A 20,030-nucleotide genomic window follows, 5' to 3' on the forward strand; every position below is an offset into this window, starting at 1 on the left:
TTTATAAGTTAAAGCATCGTATGATCTGGTTTTTAGTCAAACAATGACAGGAGATGATTATGGACCTCCTCCACCACTTTTTGAGCCCCCTATTCTGGCCTATCTGTGCCAACACTCCTACACCACTTCCTGGAAGAATCGCCCAAGGAAACAAGGAAAGTGGGCTGGTACACTTATCCGAGTCAGGGCTCTTCTCCATGCTTCCTGTTGAACTACAGGACCAGCAGAGTGCATCTTTAGATGGATCCTGCCTGTTGTCCCTGTAGCTCCCACAAACAAGACGTTTGTATTAAACGACTTCCTAAAGTCACAACAACTGGACTTCCTGTTTCTGACAGAAACATGGCTTCAACCCTGTGAGTCTCTGTAGCTTTTTTAGAAATGGTTCCTCCTGATTGCTCATTCTTCAGCCTCCCTCGCTCCTCTGGAAGGGGGGAGGCTTAGCCACCGTGTTCAACACTCGATTTCATTGCCATCAAACATTACAGCACTATTCCTTTTCTAGTTTTGAACTCCAGCTGTTTGAGTTAGGATTTTATCAGTTTTAACAGTTATCAGTTAGGATTTAATCAGTTTTCAGATTTTATGGGTGGAATTGTTCTTAAATTTGACGTTTTTTTTTAATCCTTGACTCTAAACTTTTGGTCAAGGACTTTTTAAATATCATTGACTCTGTTAATGTGACCCACACTGGACTTGGTGCTTTGCAGAAATATCAAGGTTGCGCATCTCTGATAATTGTTCACTCTAATGTTGCGCTTCTCAGTAGATAAGCCGTACACCCTAGCACTCAAAAAACAAGCACTTAATGCTCTAACAGCACCAACTTTTTATGCTGCCTTTCTGGATTCTGGAATAATGAACTCCAGTTGTAAAGGTGTTGAGGACCTTTCGTACAGTCTTCATTCTTCCTGCACTGATATTTTCAAGTCTATTGCTCCGTTCAGGACTGTGTGTGCTAAGCCATTATCAGTGCCATGGTTGAATGAACCCTTAGACGTGACTATAAATGCGCCGAAAAGAGATGGAAAAAGGACAGACACATTTCTCTACAGATTTTAAGGACTCGTCTTTCTGCTTACCAACAAGCTGTAAAACCTGCAAAGACACAGCTTGTCTCAAACTTAGTTTCAGTAAACAGTCACAGGCCTCAGGTACATTAAGGTCTTTAATCATTTTCTTAGTCCACGTGATAATGCCAGAGTCATTTTTTTAGCAAGCATTTTTTTAACGACAAGGTTCTATTTATTAGGGCTCTTGTCTCGTCGACAGTCTTTCTCCTATGTGCTCAGCTGCCTTAGAGCAGTTTGATCCTGTCTCCCTTAACGATTTGACTGCGGTAGTTCGTCAACTAAGATCATCACACTGCCCCTCTGATTGTCTCCCCCAAGGTTGCTTAAAAACACTTTTAATACTGTTGGGCCTTTTATCCTGAGAATAATTAATACGTCCCTTGCTACAGGCTGCGTCGAATCATGCTGTAAACAAGCTATAGTTCAGCCTCTTCTTAAAAAACACAACCAACTGTTCTGTCCAGTTATTGGCCAATCTCAAAGCTCCCTGGTTTTAAATTACGACATAGGCAGAGATGGCAATTTTAAGGATTTTTAATGATATTCTCTGAACTCTGGCAGCCCTGCTGCCCTTTTATTGTTGGACCTGTCAGCAGCCTTTGACACGGTCGACCACGACATCCTGTTATCAGGGCTGGAATTTCAATCAAATCAAATCACTTTTATTGTCACATCACATGTGCAGGTACACTGGTACAGTACATGTGAGTGAAATTCTTGTGTGCGAGCTTCACAAGCAATAGAGTTGTGCAAAATACAATAACGTAAACGTACATGCTGGCCTAAAAGGATCTGCCCTCCAGTGGTTTTGGTCCTACTTGACAGGAAGGTCTTTTTAAGTTAATATGGGCGCCATAGCTTCAAAATAGCCCCTCTTAATTATGGTGTACCTCAAGGCTCTATTTTATTAGTTTATTAGTCTAATCTCAAATCTTGTGGCATTAGAGCCTTCTCTGTGGCAGGTAGTCTTCCCCTACATATTAGGTCTGCACAAACGCTACTAAAGACATATTTTTATCCCCTGGCTTTTAACACACTATGATCCTTTTGTTCTGATTTAATAGTCTTAGTTATTGTTTTAATTCTCTTATTGTCCTATCATTATTTTTATATTGTTTTTTATTGTTTTATATTGCTTCTTTTATGGACTTTTATATTGTTAATTATATTGTGATTTATGTGGTTATGTGATTCAATTTTGTGTAAGTCTTTCAAATGTAATTTTATTAAATCATGGCCTTAATTTTCAGATTTTTGTTTCACACCACAAGGGAGCACCGCCTTCCAATTAGGAATTAGTGTTGCGTCACCACCGGTGTTTAAATTTGGAAGAGGCCAAAGAGTAAAACACACTACCTGCCTTTATCTCATCATTTACCTGATTTTTTCCCTTTTTTTAGGTTAGGAAGTTTTAAAAATCGCACATGTGTTCCATACGAGTGATGTAAAGCTAAAACCTGATTTTGTTTATTTTACACTTTGAAATGTAACATGTTGCTGCTGAGAGCTAACTTATCTCACCAAACAAGCCTGAGCTGCCTGTAACAGCTGTGTGTGTGTGTGTGTGTGTGTGTGTGTGTGTGTTTTCCAAACTTAAAGCTCCTTTTTATAACAATTATACAACACATGTCCTGCACTTTTGATTATACAGAGAATGTTTTGTGTGCCTCTGCAGTGATCGTCTGTAGCTAAAGACATACTAATCCTTTAGCTCTACCATGCTTATGTGGAGTTTTCCTTAACAGAGGTAAGGCCTTAGTGTGTCACATACACACACACACACACAGTATGTTGCATCTAGTTTAGCTTAAATGTTTGCAGTGGACAGGAAATGTGAACATGTCAGACGACTGCTGCGGTCAAAGCTGCAGGAGCTGTTTCAGGTTGGTGTAATGAGGAAGAAGGCACAGAGAGATGATGGAGGGAGGAGCTGAATAAAAACTCTGGTCTTATCTACATTAAGTGCAGTTTCTCTTTGTTCTGCATTTATAATGGACGTGAGGATGGGGCACTCTTTGCTCTGTTTGCTGGGCTTATTCTGTGAGTACAATAGCATCTTTACTGTTTGAATGGCAGTGATGAAGGAAAATGTTTCTTACTGGTGACAATTACAGTGTATCACTTTAACCTGTTTAACCGGCAGCTTCAACACGGCATACAACCGTCTATGTTTAACCTGTTAGATACGCTGCTGCTGTTTGCAAACATTACATTTACTGTTCACAATTTATTAATATTGTTTTTGTGTTGATTGCACTGAAAAATGATATTCTTTCATATTTTACAAACTTAATTTTAACAGTGTGTTTTTCATGTTTCCAGACTGTTTGACAGCTAATAGAAACACAGAAATTTGGTGATGAGCAATAACTGTGCCATCTGAAAACTTACCTTTAAAAAGCCTCAGTTTATTTATTTATTACGATTTTGTCAGTTATATAATGTCTGGTGATGTTTCATTCATTACTTTAGTGCTCAGTACAGTCAACCATGGAAACACTGAAGGTGAGAAATTGTTTTCTCTTCCATTTATATCATGTGTGTTGATCTTAACTTGTGATTAGCTTCTCCTGTGTTGCTCTAAATGACGTCCTCTGTGTTATATTTTGTATCATAAACCAAACATTTCATTGAGATTATTGGTTGAAATCTTAATATAACCATGTTAAGTGTGTGAGCAATCAAACACACACCCACGATACAAACTGTATATTTACTGAAGAGCTGTGGCTTCATACATGTGAATTTTCTTTTCATTTTTTTCTGATCTGAAAATATCAACAGTGTGTGTAGTTGTTAAGGGGGCCCAGAGGCCAGTATGTGGATCCAAACAGTTTCAGTCACAGGAAGCAATGCTAAGGTTTCTCTCACAACTTTTCTTGTGAAACAAGAACAAATAATGACACAGGGGAAAATGCTTAATAAAGGGATATGGAAACGTGAGGGCTCTGTGAACAGAAGGAGAAAATGAGTAGAAAAGATGGAGGTTAGGGAGGGTGAGACTGAGCTGGCTTTTGTGGCTTACTTGGCAAGTGGAGTAGACGTTGCTCCAGGAGGAGTAATGTTGGCCGGGTGAGTGTTCTGCAAGTGGAGTAAGTTCAACCTGATTATTCCAGTGATTGGTTAAACAGTTGAAGGCAGGAGGCCAGGCAGCTAATGAAGAGTGAGTCTGTGAACATGAAACGGCGTGAGGTATTACAAGATAGTGACCAGCATCCAGGTAGGAATGCAAACTGCACGCAATGTGAATGGTGGAAACTACTGAGAGCACAAGGAGAACAAGGTAAGTTAATCATAGAAACAATGAACAAGAAGCAAAGCCTGCCTGTTATTAACATGTGGTTAGTTGACAAACTGGCAAAATAGAAACATTAACATTCGTCTTAAATATGGCTGATTGTCCTGGATCACGATCAGATGAGCAAAGCAGGAGCAAGGGCGAGGGCTCCTCCCAGAGGTGGAAGTGCAGAGGCATCATGGAAAAATACAGCCAACTCACCCCGACCATGACAGTGCATATTATTTCACTGAATCATGCTGTAGGCATGTATCCTGGATTATATTGTAGGATTTTTTTGGATTACCTTTTGGAATTATAAAATTATCAAAAGCTACACACAGAGGACACCTCCAAGGAAAACCAACATGAAATAAGGTAACCAAAGGCTGCTCTCAGCTCAGCATAGAGTTTGTTACCTTCATACTCCCTCATTTAGTGTTTTAATTAAAAGCTGTCAAAGCAAAGCCTCTGTAGATGTTAAGTGTGTTGAATTATGTGGCTGCATTTTACAACAAATTTGCATCAAAACATTCAGCAATCTGCTTTTGAACTTTTTCTAAATTACAAGAGGGGAAGTGAAGGTCACTCTGACAGCACACAGATTAATCATACCAGCAGGGGGCAGTGTGACACTGACCTGTGATGTGAAGTACTCTGCTGACTTAAAATATGAGTGGTTCAGAGAATATGGAATGCCAGGACTGCCATAATGAATTAATTAAATACACCATTAAATAATTAATTAAATGTGGCAATAATTAATTAAAATTGGAATTAATTAATTAAATAAATAGTTATGACACATGTAATTAATTAATTATTGACACATTTAATTAATTATTTATGTATTTCACATTTTAATTAATTATTGACACATTTAATTAATTATTGACACATTTAATTAATTATTGACACATTTAATTAATTATTGACACATTTAATTAATTATTTAATGATATATTTATTTATTTCATTTTGGCAGTCCTGGCGCCTGGCTCTCATCTTGAAATAATTTTATCTGTCAGCCTCACCCATCAAACTCAGGGGGCGGGGTTAACGCTGCCCATGCAGCTTCTCTAACATTTGATTGGTTGCCGTGCAAAGTAAGTCAAAACAGGTTGATCCTAGATAATCGATTGCTTGTGTAGACTTGGGGCAGCCAGGTATCCCAGAATGCAGATCAAATCACAGGCAGCAATGGTGGCGGTGTAGTTTTAAAATACCCCGTTTTTCTGTCACCAACTACACTTTTAACAGTGTTTTAGCCGTGAATGTCGCGCCGTATGACTGGTCAGGTTGTCAACATAGAACATGTTTGCAAAAGTGCTCAGATGTTTTCAGAGATTTCACTAGCTCTGCTAACAATTAGCATGCAGAGTGCACCCAGGGGGTTACGTTAACCGGTTTGTTTACATATTCCACTCTCCGTGTTCCACATGTTGCATTCGCAGATTCTCATTTTCACCGAACGATCGTCTCTTTCCGCCTGGTTTTGTGTCTCTGTGCTTCTGTAACAGAAAGAACGAGCTGACATTTTTCTCACGAAACCAGCGATCAGCTCAACAGACCCTCAGTTTACCTGCATGCATCCTCCTCCTCATCTGTCAGCTGTTTAACACCTGCTGCTAATTCAAGAAACACGCCTACGTTACCTGGTGATAGTCACAGTTTAACTGGGCAGCCGGTGCTCGATATAAAGCAATGTCAGTGCATTTTTCTGCACAAGATAAGTAAATATAGTGTTTTCCCCGAGCGCAGAGCTGCTGGAGCTTGTTTCCTTACAGAGCACTTTATAGGCGAACCAGCTTCATCAGCGGCTGATGTCCAATCACCGGCACACAGCTTTGAAACCTCAGCTGAGTTTTAGCTCTCAGTGGTTAAACGCTGGACTTCATTCACTCAGGTTCTGTCTGTCGGGTCACGTTTACTTCGCTGTTTTATTTACAACTGAGCAAATCGGTTTGGCTGAGGTTAAAGTTACGTTTCATAACTGCATAGTTTCACAGACGTTTAATGGTTCACTGGCACATGTGTTAGACTGAACTATTCGCTTTTCTTTATCTGGTGTGTTTTGGATTTAACAGTGAATTTTGAGATTAAACTGACTTTTAAAATGTTTTTATACAAGGAGGAAAGAGAAGGCGCATTTCCACCGAGAGGAGCAGAGTTTGCAACAGCATGCTCATCATGAAGTCTGCAACCTGGACAGAAATATTATATCATCTGTTTTTTAATAGTTATTCAACTGTATTCTAAGCACCAGCTGTCTGTTAGAATGTGATTTTTTTTTTCTCTCTCTGTTGGCAGAGGTATAAAAATGCGCAGGAAAATCTGACGTGCATGGCAAACTTCACCGACGATATTTAGGGAGGAATAAACACACATCAAACATAAATGAACCATTTGCCTGTCTCCATAATTGAGAGCATTTTCTCTTCTTATGTCAACACTCTCTCTCTCTTTTTTTTTTTTTTTGCTTTTTCAGTCATGTTAGGTTTACCTGTCAAAGGCTTGTTACAAACTATGAAACACATCGTGCAGACTTCTGGATGTTAGAAGAAAACTAATACTACTCATGAAGGAGACTAAAGGCAGGAAGGTGTCCTTTAAAACTAAACATGTTAATAGGACCTCCCTATTTATATCATAGTTTATGATATAGCACGTGTATTTCAGTAATAGCCTGCTGATTTCAGTGTAGTGGTGAACAGTCGCACAGCTCACGTAGGCGTTATCTGTGATACTCCTTAACTATAATTTATCCAAGTTAACTTCAGTTAACCATTCAGACAGTTCTTTTGCAATGAAAAACATAAACACCCATGCTGCCGGTAGGTTTCCTCAGTGCCAGCTGTTAACATTATAGCTGCTTATGCAGTAACCACGGTAACCACGGACTCTGAGCGGCTGGATCGACGGAGGTCAGACAACAATTTTACATGTATGATCTTAAAACAGGACACAGCCACTATACGTTCTGGCCTCATATCAAATGTGAAGGCAGACTGAGTCTATGTTTGACGTTTGTTTATATCTAATCTTCCTTTTCAAACATTTAAACAGCAGCGAGTCTGCAGCTGAGGGAATACAAACTCAAATTGTCGGAACAGGTTTGCTCGTTTCTTGGATTCATTTGGTGATTTATTAAATGTATAACTGTTATTCTAATCTGCTGCTGAGTCTCTTACACTTTTCTTTATGCTGTATATTTTCACGTCTCTGGAATAGTTGGAAGTTAGATAGTCAGCTGGGAAACTCTGTGTTAACTCATGGAGCTGAGGATATCGTGGATATGCTGACCTCGCTCCGTGGTGTACAGGGCCGTTTACCCTCATGATTAATATTCACAATAAAAATATTAGCCGAACATCATGAAGTCTGTATGTGTTTCATAGTGTCAAACAACCTTTGTACAGTTAAAGCCAGCAGTTACTACATGACAGAAACACCAACGTTATCTCTTTTATGTGTTTATACACAGGTCACGCTGATTACTGAACAAAAACCCAAAGATCAGATGTTAAACAGATTTATTTGCTCTCTCTCCTCCTTAAACATGTTTTTAATGTTAGTTATAATTCAGAATTGGCGACTGAAACACGTAGGACACATAAGAACATCAGGAAATAAAACACCGATAAATATAACCTCAGTAAAAGAAGTCAGCGGGGGTTACTACAGCTGTGTACCGGGGCCTCCGCTTTGTCGGTGGGATTGCTTGCGAGGCGAGCGGGTCTATCCCACGCTTTGCCGTGAGACTGGGCAGACATCTCCGAAATCATCGAAGCACTTTTGCAAAGAGGCTGTATCTTGACAAACCGACCAGACACATGAAGATTAAACCACTACATTCTCGGCTAAAAAAATATTAAAACGGTATTTGGTGACACACAAACAGGGTTTTTCGAGGTTCAGTTCTGTTAGCTTCCACATGCCGGTTGTTGTGTGCTAGAAACAATGGCCACCAGGCCAAAGCAATGGTTTTGACTCAATCAGCGTTAACCCCGCCCCCTGAGTTTGATGGGTGAGGCTGACAGATAAAATTATTTCAAGATGAGAGCCTGGCGCCAGGACTGCCAAAATGAAATAAATAAATATATCATTAAATAATTAATTAAATGTGTCAATAATTAATTAAAATGTGAAATACATAAATAATTAATTAAATGTGTAATGGTGTATTTAATTAATTCATTATGGCAGTCCTGGCGTTCCATACAGAGAAACCTCATCTGCAGTGAAGTCCACAGAAGCTGCTGGATCAGATAAAGTGATCAGGATCTCTAAAGAATGCAAATACCAATGCACTCATAGCACAAAGTGATCCAGTCATCATTCAGGAAACTGGTGACTTTAAAAATGTCATATGAAATAAAACAACATGGATTCTCCAAAGCTTGGAGATCAGAGAGGGATAATATTATGATATAAAAATATTTCACAAAGTGATTTAATAAAACTGTCATAAAGTTATAACAAACATTATTGAGGTTATCATATTTAATGATAATGTTATTATTTTGTTAATAATAATATAAGTCAGAAATTAAATGTATGGCTCAGTCATTCATAAATGTGTTTTGTGATTTGGCCCCTGATGCTTCAGTTATTGTTATCAGTTTTTGGACAGAGTGATAGGCTCATTTCACAAGCCATCTCGACCAATGGCTGTAGACTGTCATAGAAACCTTTCTTGAATTATTCTGAAGATACTCTGAAGAGTCAGCTCAGTGGGGCCCGTGATTTTCACGTAATTATTACTGAGGATCAGTGAAGAGGGCAAAACACAGCGAGGGGTTTGAAGAACTTCATGTTCTGGGACCTTCAAACAGCAGCCGACAAATAATGAGACAGTTATAACAATAATAATAGTTTAATAATTAATGACTGAAACAAAACTGTTTTTTATGTTACGTATGGACTTCAGATGCAAGCAGCACATTTTCTGTACATCTGCAGTCACTGACTGGGCGATCAAACCTCTGTACTGGTTGTTTGTGTCTCTGTAGACATGTGACCTAGAAGCGTGGCTACAATCATCGACATCATCATTCATAAAACTTATAGAACTTCTTTCTATGCTTATTTAACTTTCTCACACACTAATGGGATTAGAATCAAATAGTTATGTCTATGACTTCTGTTCCCTGAAGGAGAGGAATGAGGTACAACAAAAGTATGGGATATCACGCCCTTGCGTGTCCTGGCTGAAGAAACCTTTATTCACGCCTTTAAGGCAGATGACGTGTGATGACACGCGCACGGCCCTGCCTGCAAATATAGCTGCTGTCATCACAGTCATCCATCAGTTCGATAACCGCTCTTCACCGAGCCAATCTGCTCAGTGGGGCTACCTTGTGTTGTACCTCGTTCCTCTCCTTCAGGGAACAGAAGTTATAGACATAACTATTCGTTCCCTTTCAGTCGAGTCATTCGGTACAACACATAAGTATGGGACATATATACACGCCCCGCAGAGCCACCGAACCGGAATTGGACCACCACATCCTTAGTGAGCTGTAGACCCAGCAGAAAGGACAGTATAAGCCATCGAAGGGGCTGTAACGTCCAACCGATAAAACCGCACAACAGTGTGCGGTTGACGCCCAACTAGCTGCCGCACAAATATCGGCTACAGGCACCCCTTTAAAAAGAGCCCATGAGGTTGCCATCCCCCTGGTGGAATGAGCTGTTACCCCCTGGGGCAAAGCAAGACCTTTGGTGTCGTATGCCAGTGAGATAGCTTCTATAATCCAGTGGGACAGCCTCTGTTTAGACAGAGTTCTACCTCTATTTGGATTAGCGAAGCAGACAAACAGCTGGTCAGATAAACACACATTCTGAGTGTGCTCAATGTAGGCGTGTAGCACATGCACTGGACAAAGAGAATGCATCCTCCTCTGCTCCTCAGATGCAAAAGGAGGGGAGCAAAAGCTCCGCAATTCAAACTTCATTGAGCTATAAGATGCAGGCATGATCTTGGGAAAATGCGCAGCATTTGGACGCAATACGACCTTGTGGCCATCAGGAGAGCAGAAGGGATGCACAGATAGCGCATGAAGATCACCCATACGCTTTGCTGAAGCCAAAGCAAGAAGTAATGCAGTTTTATATGAAAGAAATTTCATATCCACAGACTCAATGGGTTCAAACGGGGAGCTACAAAGGGCCTCCAGCGCCAAAGACAAGTCCCAAGCAGGGACACTGGACTTAAGCATGGGTCTCAGCTGGCGAACCCCTTTCAGAAAACCTATGGCAAAGGGATGTGCACCTGGTGTCACTCCGTCAAAGCCAATATGAAAAGCACATATAGCTGCTAAATAAACCTTAATAGTTGAAAATGAAAGGCCCTTATCCAGCAGCTCCTGCAGGAATGTCAAAACATCCACAATAGAGCACTGAAATGGGAGAGTGTGGCGGTCCTGGCACCATTGCTCGAAGGCTCGCCATTTGTAAGCGTATAAGCCTCTAGTAGATGAGGCCCTAGCGCTCTGAATTGTCGCTATCACACTAGGTGGCAAACCCTTAGCAATCAAGTTTAACCTCTCAGCAGGTAAGCATGAAGGTGCCACAGATCTGGGTGCAGATGAACCACTTCTCCTCCTGCCTGAGAGAGGAGGTCCCTGCAGAGAGGAAGCTGCCAAGGACTCGCTGCTAGCAGGCTGATTATCTCTGCATACCACGACGTTGTGGGCCACCAAGGGGCCACTAGAATCAGAGAGAGGAAATGCCGACACACTCTAGAACTGGAGATATCATTTCCACTGGGGGAAATGCATACAGGAGCACGTCTGGCCATTGGTGCGCTAGCGCTTCCAAGCCCAAGGATGCATCGTGGTCGATTATGGAGAAGAACAGGGGGCAGTGAGTATTTACCCTGGAAGAAAAAAGATCTATTTGCGCCTTGCTAAATAGATCCCAAATCTCAGCCACTATTAAATGGTGTAGCTCAGGTGGCAGAGCAGGTCAGCCACTAATCAGAAGGTCGGTGGTTCGATCCCAGGCTGCCTCCTGGCTGCATGCCAAATATCCTTGGGCAAGATACTAACCCCATGTTTGCCTACTGGTGGTGGTCAGAGGGCCCGGTGGCGCCAGTGTCTGGCAGCCTCGCCTCTGTCAGTGCGCCCCAGGGCAGCTGTGGCTACAATGTAGCTTGCTATCGCCAGTGTGTGAATGTGTGTGTGAATGGGTGAATGACTGAATGTAGTGTAAAGCGCTTTGGGGTCCTTAAGGACTAGAAAAGCGCTATACAAATGCAGGTCATTTACCATTTAACCTCCATTCTCTCACCAGAGGACCCCCCCCTGGAGAGAAGGTCCGGCCCCAGGTTCAGGGGGCCCGGAACATGGGTGGGTCTTAGAGACAGAAAATGAACACTGAAACGCAGTCTGCGTCCCAGCTGAAACTGAGCGAGGCAGCGATGAAACACGGCCACTCTGTGCTCCGACAAACGTTTGCGGCTGGAAAGCGAGCATATTTCCAAACCGAGGAAAGAAATATGTTGACTCGAGATTAGCGAGCTCTTTTGAAAGTTCACAGAGAACCCCAGTGTCTGAATGTGTAACAGAACCAGTGACAGCTGTGTCTCCGCCTGCTCTCTGGAGCAAGCTACGAGAGCCCAGTTGTCTAGGTAGGCTAAGATGCGGATGCCTCTCTCACTGAGGGGCGCTAGCGCTGCTTCGGCACATTTCGCAAAGGTGCACGGAGTGAGTGACAGCCTGAATGGCAGCACTAGGTATTCGTAGGCTACGCCCTCTAATGCAAACCTCAGAAACGGCCTGTGTTTCGGGTGTATAGCCACATGAAAATAAGCATCTGTTAGATTGATTGTTGCAAACCAATCTCCCGGACCGACTGCATTCAAAAGTTGTCTGAGTGTTAGCATCTTGAACTTGTACGTTCGTAGATACGTGTTCAAGACTCGCAGGTCAAGGATGGGATGATGCCCTCCCACTTTTTTCTGAACAACAAAATAACGGCTGTACCAACCTTTGTCTGTCTCCGAAGCGGGGACCACTCGTATTACTCTTTTCTGCATAGTGCCTTTATTTTCTGTCTGAGTACCATGGCCGCCTCGATGCCGACAGTTGTGTTTACGATTCTCTGAAAACGAGGCGGCTTGACCCGGAACTGCAACCGGTACCCATGGCAACGTTTGGCAACACCCATGGAGAGGGAGCACAAGCACGCCACTGAGGGAAGTGAGCAGCCAGCCGGCTGACCTGCAGCACCGTCGGCGGGGCGTTGTCGCTTCCCAGTGTGTCTGCAGGGGAATGCATCACCTGCCTGACCTGGCTCATTCTGCCTGCAGGCTGAGCATTTGTGATTGTTTGAGAATACAACACTCTTTATTGATTGTAACATGGGAACATGTACATTCATACATGTTCTTGGAGGCACCTTTCCTGGGGCACAACAATGAAAAAACAGCAGGAACACTTGATGTGGTCAACTGAACATTTAACACACCTGAACAGGGAGTTACCTGAGGCATTTTGTGTGCAGGGGGTTTGTGCTTGGGAGACAGTGTTAGGAAAGTGCACTGACGGAGCTCATGGTGCGAGCAGTGCTGGCCTGAGCCCAATAAATCTTCTCTAGCTGCGAAGCAGATGTTGCCCCCCTGGTGTGACAGGTGCCTGGGAGGGGTGCGATCCTAGATCCCACAGCTGTGTATTGAAATAAAGAGGCACAGATCATGAACTTGTTTACAATTCAACTGCAGGATTTATTCTGCTCATCAACAGGGGAACAAATCATTAATCGCCTCTCATAAGAACCAGCAATTCTGTGTAACGTGTGGCATAACAGCTGTCAGCGCATTGTCAAAAGTACAGGAATAACCTTGGCAAGTATACATTAACCATCATAAATATAGATAACATTGGCTCGCAGTGACCAGGTTGCCTCAGCCTTGGTTCCGGTTACACATACATATCACTGCATCAAGAAATACAATGTACTGTAACTCACAGCCCGTGAATAGCAAATAACCATTCATATACAGCACATGAGCAGCTGTGCAAGCATTAATTACAGCCTTTGCATCCTGTCTTACTTCAACAAGATATATAGAGAACACACAACTGACAACGTGCCTTAGCATCGCTACGGTACTTCAAGCTCACTTCCCCCGCTAGCCAGTCCATTAGCCTAGCCGATCACGTTCACATCACGATCTCATTCAAATCACAATACTTCAACAGTACTTAACTTATAACGGTATACTTTCATTCACGAGTTCACAACAGTCGTATTGCTTCTACTGTGTTACCTATTAGCAGTGTTGGGACTAACGCGTTATTAAGTAACGCGTTACAGTAACTACGTTATTATTGTGGTAACGAGCACGGTAACTAGTTATTATGCCAAAATCAGGAACGCGTTACTCGTTACTGGGATTTAGATAGGGTCGTTACTCGTTACTTCGTGTGGTGGCTATCGCGGAGCTTCCACAGATTCAGTAACATTAGCAAGTGGTGGAGGCCAGCAGGTGGAGGAGGGAAAGGGGACGCAGAAGGAAAAGAGACCCGAGGCGGCCGCTGGTCCGAGTGTGAACTGAACTTCAGGTAAGAAGTTATGACCTGCAGTCTCTCTGGGTCAGATATAAATCAAGTTTAGGTGGAGTTTATTTTCGTTATTCTGACTTTTTCCGTACTGCGTACTAGCTAGCATGACGGAGTTTCTATACAGCTGGGTGGGTGCTATGAAGTTAATGATGTTGAACTTTATTTTGTTCATAAGTTATTAGAGTTGCCAACCGTCCCGTCTGGTATTCAGAGAAAATATTACGCGTTTCTTATTGAGGTGAAAAGGAACAGTTTGTCCCGTAATTCAGCTACAATGAAAAAGGCACAAAGCTGGAGTTATTCTGTGTCTTTGCTGCACAGCTGCCTCTTCTTCTCTCATTCTCCCCCCTCCCTCTCCCGTTTCTACTTCAATCATGAAAACTGATCAGTGATCAGCTGATCGGCTCTCTTGTTTGTTTATCGCTCACTTTGCGCCGAAAGAGGAAACCAGCGGATGTCGCGCTAAACAACAGCAGCACGTTTAAGCTTGATCAGCTGTTGTTAGAATTTATTTAATATTAATTTCTAGTATCAGCTGATGTTTGCTGGAGCCACAGCTGCAAAAAAGCTGCTGGTCATGATGTCGGTTTGGTTATCTGGTGAGAGGGAAACATGAAGATGAAACCAGGAGATGTCCTTACTGAATCATCAGAGCTGTGATGGAGAAACAGGTTTACCTTTTAGGTGACATGAATGAGTTGAAGGGAAGTTATGAACTGTTTCTGAGAGACAAATAACCCCAGGATCCTTTTTTAGCTAGCTGACAGCTGGTAACTGTGCAGGTGCGGATCTAGCAAAGTGTTGCCAGGGGGCCAGGTAGGGCATTAACAGGGAAAGGGGGGCACAAAGAAATACTTTTCTTTCTTATTCTCATTTAAAATATCTAGCTTTTAAAAAATAATTATCTGAATCTTACAACAAACGATTGATAGATTGATGCATATATACCATCAAAACAGTGTACATCACTGTCACAACAGTGTTTATTTTCATTCAAAGGCTTTATGATTTTTCCTATAATGGTGGGCCGGTCTCTAGTCAAAATGCCCGGGACGGATGTATGCAGCTCATCTGCAGTCTGGTGTTGCCTACATCTTCCTATTCAGAAGGCAGAATTTCCGAGTTCTGAGTACAATCGAAAGCACCACGACTGCACTTTTTGTGTTGGATGTAAAAGGCGCACATGACACTGTGACGTAGGCTAGAATCATGGCAGCAGTCAATGACGGTCCAGGCGTGGGATTTCTCTCGTGGAAATATGCACATTATCTTTTCCTTTCTATTGGTAGGTGGCACAGTGCACTTGTGGCAAGTAAGCAAGCTAGAAGACTGGCAAAGTTATGGAAGCAACACATTAACAAGAGAATTCTGAGTAAAACCAAAGTTACTTTCCCTAGTAACTAGTTACTTTGAAAGTAACGAGTAACTTGAAGTAACTGAGTTACTTTTGAGAGAAGTAACTAGTAATGTAACTAAGTTACTATTTTAAAGTAACTTACCCAACACTGCCTATTAGTCATTTTGAGGACTAGTAACCCACCTGTGTATTGAAATAAAGAGGCACAGATCATGAACTTGTTTACAATTCAACTGCAGGATTTATTCTGCAGATTTGCCTCCCAGGGGGGTTTACGCTCCTCTTGGCCGCTATGCGCCACCTAGTGGTATTTTTTAAGTAATGCCATGGAAGATGTAAAGTGTAATTAGAAAATACTGAATCAACACTGAACGATATAACAAAGGCCAAAATATAACTGGGGTGTTCCCTTTTTTCCTTGTGTGAAGACATAAACTGAACTAACATCCCCATAAGTCTTTTTATCTCTTAACTTTTTAACTATTAGTGTAATCCAGATTTACCAGCCACACATTTCAACTTAAACACAAATGTTAACCTTTTACACAGAGAATCTGCAGTGCATTGACGGCAGAGTTGCAGGGCCACCGACACCATGGTTACGGGGCCAGATAAACAGCCAGAGACGGCTCCATAGGGGGTGGGTTAGTTAAGCCAGCCCCCTCAGCACCGTCCAGTTCCATGTACTGTCCATAGCCGGGCACAGTGACGTGGGTAGACAGAGGTTTGTCCCATGATGCTGTTAGCTCGCAGACAAAGTCTGGGAACATGGGAAGGCAGTTTTTGGCCGTTGCGGGCTCCGGTGGGAGGAAAAAAGCCGCAAACCGCGACGGCTTCTTAGCTGGCGGAGGAGAGGGCCAGTCCACCTGCAGCTTCTCAGCAGCACGGCGAAACAGGGAGAAAAGAGAGGTATCATCGTGGCCGACTGGCGCAGCAGCGGCGACACATTGGGCCGACAATGAGCTCTCCTGCTCATCCTCCGGCAAACCATGGATGTCCAGGCCGATGTCCAGCACGTCATCATCTTCCTGGGGAGCTCTGGCGGGCTTCAACCCAAGCTGAAGCCCGTCAGCGCTCCTGCATGGTTCCGGCTCGTCATCAGCTAACCCGTCAACATATTCCATGTGGTCAGCCCAGGTAATTGCAGGGACATCGACCGGATAATCCTCGTCTTCAGACCTGGACAAAGCTGGGGCTCTGGACTCGGAAAGGTGAGGGTCATGCCATGCGACAGCCGAGCGTCCCAGCACTTTTTCCACAAATGTCACCTGTCTTTCCAGGGTCGAGTGCCGGAGCTGGCGACAAAACGCACAGTCTTTGGGCTCCGTCAGCGCTCTCCTAGCGTGGATGATCCCCAGGCATCGTGCTGGTCGCTGTCGTGCAAAGAAACCGCATCCCTGAGGACAGGGGCGAACAGAAGATTTCTGCTTTGATTGCTTCGGTTTGGAGTCCATTCCAAAACGCAAAGCAAAACGCTTTCGTGTGTTGGTGGGTTATTTGTTTCTTAATGTGTGTATGCAAATTCACCTGTGCAGGGGCTCGGCTGTGATTGGTGGACCTAAGGAACGGCCTGATGTAACTGGTTCCTGCGGTGGACGTGAACTATAAAAGGGCGACTGAAGAGCTGTGGTGTGGGGGGTGTGGCAGACTTCCCGTGCACTTGCCTCAGGTCCAGACGGAGCAGCCGTAGCAATAGCTATTTGGTTAAAAGGTCGGGCATGTGTGTGAAGTTACGACCCGGCTCGAAATGACTGTAACAAGAGCGGGGTGTCCCGTCTCACGGGACACCCAACACTGCACAGGAAAACTTGAAATTAGCGCTCCGCGGGCAGCCTACACACCAACTGCGCGGTGGAGGCTAACACCAACAGGGGCAGTTAAGCTAAGTTCAAGTCGGCAGACAATGGAGCTAACTAGCAGCAGCTAGCTAGCCTAACTCAGCAGAAGTGTTCTCAGCAAGGTGAAGAACGTAAGAACTGAGGGATGACTGTGATGACAGCGGTTATATGTGCAGGCGGGGCCATGCGCGTGTCATCACATCTTAAAGTCATCTGCCTTAAAGGCGTGAATAAAGGTTTCTTCAGCCAGGACACGCGAGGACATGATATCCCATACTTATGTGTTATACCGAGTGAATCGACCTAAAGGGAACAAGGATATTTGGCATGTGTTACCGGCACCAGACCTAGGGGAATCTGGACCGGCAGCAAGCGGCACACAGGCTAGAGAGCATTGCGTTGCCAAGTATGAACAAACTGTGGATTAGTAGAGAGGACACCGAAGTTAGCGTCTTGCTCAGGCCAGTGCTCATTTATTTCTGCAACATATACAAAATACAAATCACACCAGACCATGCATTCTTCCCATAAAACAGATTTCATAAACAAAAATAAAGTTACAAAAAGCATTCTCTCAAAATCAAAATAAATACAAACTAATTCAAAATAACTTTACATACACACAACTTAAACAAAACACTCACGTCTAAAGCATAACAACATACCAAAATAACCCATTTCACCTGCACACAACCTTTCCCCACATTCGCGCCATATACGCTATTACTTTTGAACATGGCGTCCCCCGAACGCAACACAATATGGCGGCACACGACTGCAAATGTTGTTTCACCAACGAAAAGCTTTCCCCTTAACACATGTACTCAGTACTGCTTGGCTAATACTAAAACAAACACTACAACACATTTTCTGAAGTCGCAGAATGCCACTGTCATAGCATGTACTTATAGTGATATGTAACGTAATAGCATTATGCTGATGCTACACTAATACTCATTACAACAAAATACCACAAAACAACATCATCACAATCATCCCAAAATATGGCCAAATAGTTGTTACTCAACTTACATGACATTTAGAACCAGTTCAGTAACATAAAAGTTTGTTTGTCAGTACCTGTGGATTAATAGCGAGCACGGAAGTTAGCGTCTTGGTCAGGCCGGAGCTCATTTATTTCTGAGCTGCACATGCGCAGAGCTTATAGCTAGAGTCTCTCTGGTAGTTCCACAGCAGTGCAAGAGCACCATCTAGAATAGAATAGAATAGAATTAGAATTCAACTTTATTGTCATTGCACATGCACAGGTACAGGGCAACGAAATGCAGTTTGCATCCATCCAGAAGTGCTTTAGTGATATAGATATATTACAATATATATTAGCAATAGTATAGATATCTACTGGCATAATGAAATATAACTTTGGCCTGGCAACACATAACAATGTCAAAATAAGTCACAATAATAAACAAAAAATAAGGGGGTATTTGGTTTTCTTACAAAAATAAACATGTAGCCTTTTCCAACCTGCTACACATGCATACTGAAGCAGCCAGGGATTGAACTACCAACCTTCCAGTTAGTAGGTAGAGCCACAGCCACCCAAACCTTACTAGGAGAGTATTAACTTGAATGGAGTGTACTAACCCTGTGAATGACAGCGTTAACCATGACACTATGAAGCCACTAATATGCAGATTATAGATCAAACATAATATCTAGGCAAAATAAATATTACAACACATTACTAAAAACAGACCCTTAAAGTTTAAACACAAGTTGTTTATGTGATATTGTGATGTCTATATATGTGTGTTGATCATATTCAATCTGACAAGCAGTTTATATCCTTGAATCAGCTGTTTTTTTCCTTCTTTTCAGTCTCTCTACTCTCATTTTATTAATAGCAGACATTGTAGGCTGTTATTTGTCTCTAACTGGATATTTTTCTGTGAACAGTTCCCAGTAAGCCCACTGTGGTCTTGCAGCCATCCTGGACTCAGATATACAGCGGTGAGACAGTCACTGTCAGATGTGAGATTCAGGGAGGTGAAGGAGCTCAGTGGACGTATGAATGGAGAGCAGCCAAGTTAAACACACCTCCAACATCCAATGAATACAGAATCATCAGAGCTACTGAGTCTGACAGTGGAGGATACAGCTGCCGGGGCAGGAGGGACTATTTCTTCTCAGAGTGGAGTGATATCATCACACTGACTGTATCATGTAAGTTGGAGAAACTTAATCTGAAGTCATTTGTTGAAAATTATTATAGTGTTATTAGTAAAAAATTTGTAGTATTATTTGTTACAAAATTGTGTATTATTTGTATTATGCCGTAGTTAATTCAATATTTAATATTTGTGTACAGTATTTAGTAATCAATCCATAAAGTTTTCAGGTTTTGGTTAAAAAGTGTGGATACATGAGCAACATGTGCTACACAGGTTTTTTGTGAAATAATGAAAAGATTGTTATCCATTTCTCATTATTCAGGTGTCACTGAAATCACACTTGTTTAGTTTAATGTGCATCGACTCATATATCAACTAAAATAAATAAATCTTATTCATTTATGTGTATATTTACATTCATTAGCGCCAGCTTTTTACAGTTTTGTCAGTTCAGAAATGTTTCCACAGTCGTCCTGGCTCATTATATGGTTTAACAATTCACAAGAGAAAATATCAATTTATTTATATTAATCTCACTCAGTCTCATTTACTTTTATGTTCTTTTTCTAAACGGAACTGCAGCTAAACCAAAGCCCACACTGAGCGCTGACAACACAACTCTTCCAGTAGGGGGCAGTGTGACCCTAACCTGCTCTGTGAACCCATCATCATCATCATCTGGATGGATATACTTCTGGTACAGAGATAATATCCTACTGAATTTCTCCTCGTCTGATGGACAACTCAGTGTCTCACAGGAAGGACTCTACAGTTGCAAAGC

At 42.4% G+C, this 20,030-nt stretch overlaps 1 protein-coding gene across 1 annotated transcript in view; it reads left to right on the forward strand.

The window, feature by feature from the left end:
- LOC308408021 (Fc receptor-like protein 5) overlaps positions 1–20,030 on the forward strand; it is a gene marked incomplete at its 3' end in the record, with an annotated part of 174,560 nt that overhangs the window by 81,377 nt on the left and 73,153 nt on the right. The window lies entirely within an intron of this gene.

Source organism: Rhamphochromis sp. 'chilingali' (genome assembly GCF_963969265.1).
Source record: "Rhamphochromis sp. 'chilingali' genome assembly, chromosome: 1".
NCBI lineage: Eukaryota > Metazoa > Chordata > Actinopteri > Cichliformes > Cichlidae > Rhamphochromis > Rhamphochromis sp. 'chilingali'.